The sequence below is a fragment of the Palaemon carinicauda genome, chromosome 35, assembly GCF_036898095.1.
Source record: "Palaemon carinicauda isolate YSFRI2023 chromosome 35, ASM3689809v2, whole genome shotgun sequence".
In the NCBI taxonomy this organism is placed as follows: Eukaryota; Metazoa; Arthropoda; class Malacostraca; order Decapoda; family Palaemonidae; genus Palaemon; species Palaemon carinicauda.
Genome location: NC_090759.1, coordinates 44,191,576 through 44,199,075, shown reverse-complemented (window position 1 = coordinate 44,199,075; position 7,500 = coordinate 44,191,576). Strand labels below are relative to the sequence as shown.

The 7,500-nt window shown below is 50.6% G+C and overlaps 1 protein-coding gene across 3 annotated transcripts in view; it reads right to left on the bottom strand.

The window, feature by feature from the left end:
- The window catches only part of LOC137627714 (myb-like protein X), a 196,615-nt gene that overhangs the window by 176,917 nt on the left and 12,198 nt on the right, over positions 1 to 7,500 (bottom strand). The window lies entirely within an intron of this gene.

Here is a 7,500-nt window from a genome sequence, read left to right as displayed (position 1 = left end):
CCACATACCTATTTGCACCCCATATAGAGTTAACGCTTCGATATGGAAAGGTGGCTGAGTAACTAAGGAGCCGTTCCAAAGTTACTCTCATTCGTGGCTACTTTTGGTACTTGAGACGTAAACAAACGGGCGCCATTGTTAAATGACGTCACGTCCGTCCTCATCCTTTTGTCTGTAGCTCCTACGCTTATTCAGATTTTTCCCAAGTGCTTTAATTATCTGCTTACATCGTCAGTATGTCTCAACCTTCAGCCTCGCCTTCTTCTGGAAAGTTGAGTACCAGATCTTAGTATTGTTTAAATAAGCTCTGGCCGTAAAGTAACTCCTACTTTTCGTAAAATATTGTGTTTTGTGGCGGACCTGTGTCATTACCAGAGGCGCCATTTTACGGCGCAGCTGTTCATATCGCATGCTTCATTTAGTTAGCCAGAACAGCCCCTTTCCAATCCTTTAACTAATTAATATCATTAGTTATTTAGTCTTCATAGCTAGGAAGTTATTATATCGTGCGTTAGCGCTCGTTAGGCAACCGACGTTTGCCGACCCCATACTAGATCGCTAGCCTAGCCCTTAGCCTTGACAGCCTAGTGCTCATATTACTGTATATGATAGGTGTTCCTAAGTTAAGTTATGAAGATTTAGGCATTTTTAAACACTAGTGACTGTGCTGTACGTGTTTTCACCTTCGGGGACCATTCAAGGGACCGTGTTGGTTCGTGCACCACACTCCCTAACTCAATGTAGGAACCCTTGTATGCTTCCTATTCCCCTTACCTATGGGTAATTCCCTCTGGATAGCCTTGCTTCTCCCTTATTCTATATTTGGGAGAATCTTGACTTCACCCAGAGTATTTATCGCTATTCTCAACCTACCCTAAGGGAATGAACCCCCCTTAGGGTCGTGCTTGAGACCTTAGGAAGGGCTCTGCTCTTCCCCAGTTTGCACTTGGTTGGGTCACTCCTTCCTCCCTGCAACTAGCGACGTTTCTTTCCAGGCCTCCCTAGCCTAGGAGAATGGTTCTCCTAATCTAGGTTAGGCTCTGGGGGGAGATTCTGTTTTATTATAGTTCAGGACAGTACATCAGTGCTGTACCTGATCTGAGCTACCTATCCTAGGTTAGGGAGTGTTCTCCCTTGCCTTGGTGGCCTCTCTCATACATAGTCTTCCCACCTTAGAAAGACCCATACTCCCCTCCCCACTCTATCCCTTTTGTGTAGGCCTGCCTACACACCCCTGTCCGCTGTCCTACAACTCCTCCCTTGGGTGGAGTGGTAGGGCTAGCCTTGTTCTTCTGCTGAGCTGGCCTCTCTGGCACACTTCCCCTTCATAGTGTTCTATGGGGGTGGTTGCCGGCGGGGGTCCTGCCGGCGGGGGGGTCCTGCCGGCGGAGGATTCCCCCCTCATTGATTGCTCTCTATCCCTCCCTTAGGTTACTTCAGGCTCCCGGCCGTCTGCCGGCCCACTGCCGCCGGTTGATAGGTGTATCTACTCCTATCATGAGTGCACTCCCTCCGGAGGGAAGCCGGCGGGGTATAGGACATTACCACTCCCTTCCCTCCTTACCTTTCTCTCTCTATTATGGTGCCGGTCCCTTGCCTCCTTTACTGCCGGCAACAGCCGCCACTACCTCAGGTGACCTCTATTCATAAGATACCTACCCTCTAAGGCGTCAGCCTACCGCCTGCCGGAGGCTGCTGCCTTCCGCCGACATACCGCAGACGTCCTACCTCGTACATTTCCCCAGGATTACCTGGTGACAGCCGGCCGACTGCCGGAGGCTGCCGCCCCCTTACCTGCCGGAATTGATTGCCAGCATTCCAGATGTCCGCCCTATATATATATATCTTATGAGTTGAACTAAGGTTCACCATGACGTCAGCCGCCGGCTGCAGGAGCCCGCCGCCCTGCCAGAGCCCGGCGCCCCGCCACTGTGCCGCCGGTCGCCTCTGTGGTGTTTTCGATCTTGGTTGCTCAGTGTGTCCTCCTTGATGTTTTTCACCTTGCAGGACCGGTCCCCGGCGTTCCGTCGGTCTGCCGGCGCCACCTAATGGGGCGCTAATGGACATGTAACCCTTCTACGGCTGCCGGCACCACGCCGGCAGTCAATCTGATGCAGCCAGATAGCCTGCCACCTCCATATAGGTATCGTTAAACCATCTGATACAGTGGCTATGCTGTATGGTTGCACAGTACAACATTTCCAGCATACTCTGTGCATCTCAGTGCAGTCTCTTGCCGGGACCTACATATTACTAAGGGGTTTATCGTATTTTCCCCTCTCCCTCACTAGGCTCTGAGCAGTCTCAGATCCTTTTATACTCTGCGGACAATTCCTCTGATAAGGAGGCCTAGCTTGGCTCATCCATATGGATTCTCCCTCCTTTGGAACCCTCGGGTCCTAAGGAATTGTCTACAGAAAAGGTTACGGTAACCGGCTGGACGGGATTCACAAGTATGTGTCTAACCTACTTTCTTTCCCGCTCATCTATCCTGAGCATATAAATATGCTAATACTATAGATTAAGTTATTCTTATGCCTAGAGTAATGTAAGTCATATTTTGCCTTCCATGTACTCATGATCTCTTTCTTTTACAGGAGTATATGAAGTGTGAGAGCTCCTTCTGCGGAGTTAAACGCCCAGACTTCTACGGGCACAAGGCGTGCCGGACCCACGCCCCTTGCGTCGCCACCTGAAATACTGGGATCCGCAGAACTGTCCAATCTGCAAAGGTCTCCTGGAAAAGGCGTTCAAGACTCCTCTTACCACCGAGGAACGGGACAACGCTAGAGAGAAACTGCGCAGATGGGTGCGTTGTTTCCAGAAGAACGCTTCTGGACCTTATCTTCCAAATGAAGACATGAGGGCCCTGCTTTTCCCAAAAGCTTCTAAGGACTCTGTGATCCCTCAAGATCAAATTCCAACCATCCAATTGGTGATTACACCAGACATAGTAATGGAACAGACTTTGCGCACGTGCCATCTTGATTCCGAAGAGGTGGAACATATGTCGGAGATCTCCGATGAGACGGAGAAAACCCTCATGGGCGAGGAACTTGACTATGAGGAGGATCGTGTGGAGTACCACAATTCAGAGAACGAGGCCGACCCAACTCCCCCGGTAGCCCCAGTGGTAACCGAGGAACCTGTTCCTTCGACTTCCGCCGCCCCGGATCCACTTCCAGCGGCCACTCAAAAGGTCTTCAAGATGTTAGAAGCCCTCATGGAAAAGAAACTGAAAGAGTCTCAGGAGCAGTTCCGGACGACTCTCATCGGCTTCAAGCAACCGAAAAGGATTTCGGTTAAGGACCTCCCTTCCTGCCCGGAAGCTAACCCTTGGAGATACGCTGAGCACATGCCAATCACAACTGGCAAAATTTTCATTAGTGAAAAGGTCGGTTCTGTTCTCCTGGAAGTAGAGTTCTTCCCGAACTTCGAGGCTCATCCCGACTGTTACATCCGACTCAGGTCCGAACCAGCCTCAAAAGAAGAGACCGAACCAAAAGAAGTGATAGTGTTCGATCTCGCAAAGGCCTAAGCTATGCTAGCTGAGGCAGTGAAGAGTCGGGGTTTCACAAACTCCAAGATGCCAGCGCTGAGCAAGAAGCATCCAACCTTTGTTGCTCCAGCTACTGCGACCTTCCCCTTCATTGAAAAGGCCTTCCAAGCGGTCATGAAGGTTGTGGAGGAAGGGAAGCCTTGCCCTGCACTGGAGGAGTGCAGACCCTTCTCCCTCACTCTTCCCCCCGATGACAGGTGCTGGAAAGACATCTAGCTTACCTTTACGGTTGGAAAACTTGAACCTGATGTGGCCGGTTGTCAGTTCAACAAGGACCTCCCACGACTGAACGACCATCTCCTTCGTCGGGTACAAGATACCAAGGAAAATCGCTGCTTCGCTGTCGCATCAGGTACAGCTAGAAGTCATGGCCGGGGACACCAGAGTCCCAGACTTTTACATGGCCCTTGCAAAGTCACACCTTGCTACTGTGACCAAGGATTTGTACAGCTTCGCTAGGGCTCGCAGAGCCTGTAGAAAATTCGTGTTTGCCAATGCAACGGTGAAACACGAACCCCGTAGACTGATTTCCTCCAACATCTGGGGCAAACATCTCTTCCCTTCTACCTTGGTGAAAGAGATAGTGGATAAAGCCGCCATGGAGAATCGGAACCTTCTCCACAAGTGGGGCATGTCTCGAAAGAGGAAGTCCTCTCAGGACGAAGGCCCTCAACCTAAGAGGAAATCATCGAAGCCTAGGCCCCCGCAACGTCAACCAAGACGTCAGTTTCCCGGCTCCCGCTACTCCCCAAGTGGTCGCACAACCACAGCAGACCTTTCAACTGGTCCCCCAACCGGTGGTGTCGCAGTCACTGGTCTTCACCCCTGCCTATGAACAGCATTCCACTACCTTTCGTCCCAGAGGTAGAGGCTCAGGCAGAGATTCTTCTCGACGTCCCTCCAGAGGCAGAGGAGGAAGGGGAGCTAGCGGCCAAGGTGGCAAACCCTCGGGAAACCAGAAGCAATGAAGTGCTTCCGGTGGGAGGAAGACTTCGCCAATTCCAGGATCATTGGACCTTCGATCCTTGGGCACACAGCATCATCAAGAAAGGACTGGGCTGGAGCTGGACTCAACCACCCCCATCCTTCCAGCAATTCTTCCAACAGTCGACCCCCCTCCTGGAAGAATATGTCCTGGAACTCTTGAACAAGAAGGTGATCAAGAGGGTAAAGTCAACCAGGTTCCAAGCAAGGAAGACTCTTTTGTGTTCCCAAGAAAGACTCAGACAAACTCAGAGTCATTCTCGACTTGTCCCCTCTCAACAAGTTCATGGCGAACAACAAATTCAAGATGCTGACTCTGCAACAAATAAGGGCCCTTCTGCATCACAAGGCCTACACGGTCTCCATAGACCTGGCAGATACCTACTGGCACATTCCAATGAATCACTACGTTTCCTCCTACCTAGGATTTCGACTCCAAAGGAAAAGTTACGCCTTCAGGGCCATGCCCTTCGGGCTCAACGTGGCTCCACGAATCTTCACCAAGCTGGCAGACGCAATCGTCCAACAGCTAAGTCTTCAGGGCATCCAAGTGATGGCCTACCTAGACGACTGGCTAGTCTGGTCGACATCGCCCGAAGATTGTCTGAGAGCCTGCAACAAAGTCACCCAGTTCCAAGAGCATCTGGGTTTCTAGATAAACGCCGAGAAATCTTGCCTCACTCCAGCTCTGAAGTTCCAATGGTTGGGAATCCATTGGGACCTTCAGTCACACCGCCTTTCCATTCCACAGAAGAAAAGGAAGGAAATAGCAGGGTCTGTCAGAAGGCTTCTAAAATCCAAACGGATCTCAAGACGCCAACAGGAACAAGTTCTCGGCTCTCTACAGTTCGCCTCAGTGACAAACCCAGTGCTTAGCGCACAGCTAAAGGATGCAGCGGGAGTCTGGAGACGATTCGCATCCATCGCTCGAAGAGACCTCAAGAGACGGCTTCCAAACAGACTTCGCTCACTTCTAAAGCCGTGGTCGGAAGCAAAGGCCCTGAAAAGGTCCATCCCTCTTCAACACACGCCTCCATCGATCAACATCCACACGGACGCTTCACTGGAGGGTTGGGGAGGTCACTCCCACCAACAACAGGTTCAAGGAACATGGTCTCCCCTATTCAAGACGTTTCACATCACCATCTTGGAGGCCATGGCGGTTCTTCTCACCCTGAAGAAACTCTCCCCGCCTCCCTCGATCCACATCCATCTGACTCTGGACAACTCTGTGGTAGTCAGATGTCTCAATCGTCAGGGCTCGAGATCGCCCCAGATAAATCAGGTGCTTCTACCTATCTTCCGCTGGTAGACAGGAAGAAATGGCACCTGTCTGCAGTTCACCTACAAGGATTCCGCAACGTGACAGCGGACGCTCTATCAAGGACAAGCCCAATAGAGTCGGAATGGTCTCTAGACACAAGATCATTCTCCTTCATCTCTCGCCAAGTCCTGGAACTTCAGATCGATCTCTTCGCGACGAGCAACAACAATCAACTTCCTCGATATGTGGCCCCGTACAAGGACCCCAAGGCAGAAGCGGTGGACGCCATGTCCCTGGATTGGAACAGATGGTCCAAGATCTACCTGTTCCCTCCACTCAACCTTCTGCTGAAAGTCCTATCCAAACTGAGAACCTTCAAGCGGACAGCGGCCCTAGTGGCTCCCAAGTGGCCCCGGAGCAATTGGTATCCCCTGGTCCTGGAGCTGCAACCCACGCTGATCCCCCTACCGAGCCCAGTCCTCTCTCAACAAGTACAGAAGTCGACTGTCTTCGCTTCATCACTGAAAGTCAAGGACCTTCAGCTCATGATTTTCTCTCGTTAGCTGTAAAGAAAAGATTTGGGATCTCGAAGAAAAGCTTAGACTTCCTCGAGGAGTACAAAACAGTCTACCAGAAGGCAGTACGAATCTTCTTGGAAAAGTGGGTTTCCTTCGTCAAGGCAAAAAATCCTACGGAGATCACCATTGATTTTTGCATGTCCTTCTTCATTCACCTTCATGGACAAGGCTTAGCGGCCAACACGATTTCCACTTGTAAATCGGCCTTGACTAGACCACTCCTATACGCCTTCCAGATTGATCTGTCCAGTGACATCTTCAATAAACTGCCAAAGGCATGCGCTAGACTACGCCCAGCACCTCCACCAAAACCTATCTCCTGGTCCCTGGACAAGGTGCTCCATTTTGCTTCTAGCCTGGACAACAATTCGTGCCCTCTAAAAGACCTGACTCAAAAAGTTATTTTCCTTTTTGCCCTCGCCTCAGGAGCCCGAGTCAGTGAAATAGTGGCATTATCAAGAGAAGAGGGTCATATTCAATTCACTGATACGGGAGATCTTACCCTCTTCCCCGACCCAACGTTTCTCGCAAAGAATGAACTACCCACCAAGAGATGGGGGCCCTGGAGAATCTGCCCCCTGAAGGAAGATGTCTCTCTATGCCCAGTGGAGCCTTAAGGTCTATCTTCGAAGAACTTCAGACTTCGGTGGAGGACAACTCTTCAAAGGAGAAACCTCGGGTAGCGACCTGTCACTGAAACAACTAAGAGCGAAAATCACCTACTTCATTCGCAAAGCGGATCCTGACAGTATACCCGCAGGTTACGATCCTAGGAAAGTCGCCTCTTCTCTGAACTTTTTTCAGAGTATGGATTTCGAAAACCTCAAGAGCTTTACAGGCTGGAAATCATCGCGCGTGTTCTTCAAGCACTACGCAAAACAGGTGCACGAAATGAAACATTTCGTGGTAGCTGCAGGTAGCGTAATGAAACCTGCTACTTAAATCTGCATAGAACAGCAAGTTATTTGGGACTCTAACTCTACGGGTGCCTGGGTTGACCCTATCGTGATACATAGTGATTTAATGGACACTTAAGTGTTTCTAAAAGACTGTTCTTTATCAGGGTGAAATGTCATAGAAATTTTACACGTGTGCCACATGCTCTCGAGCATGGA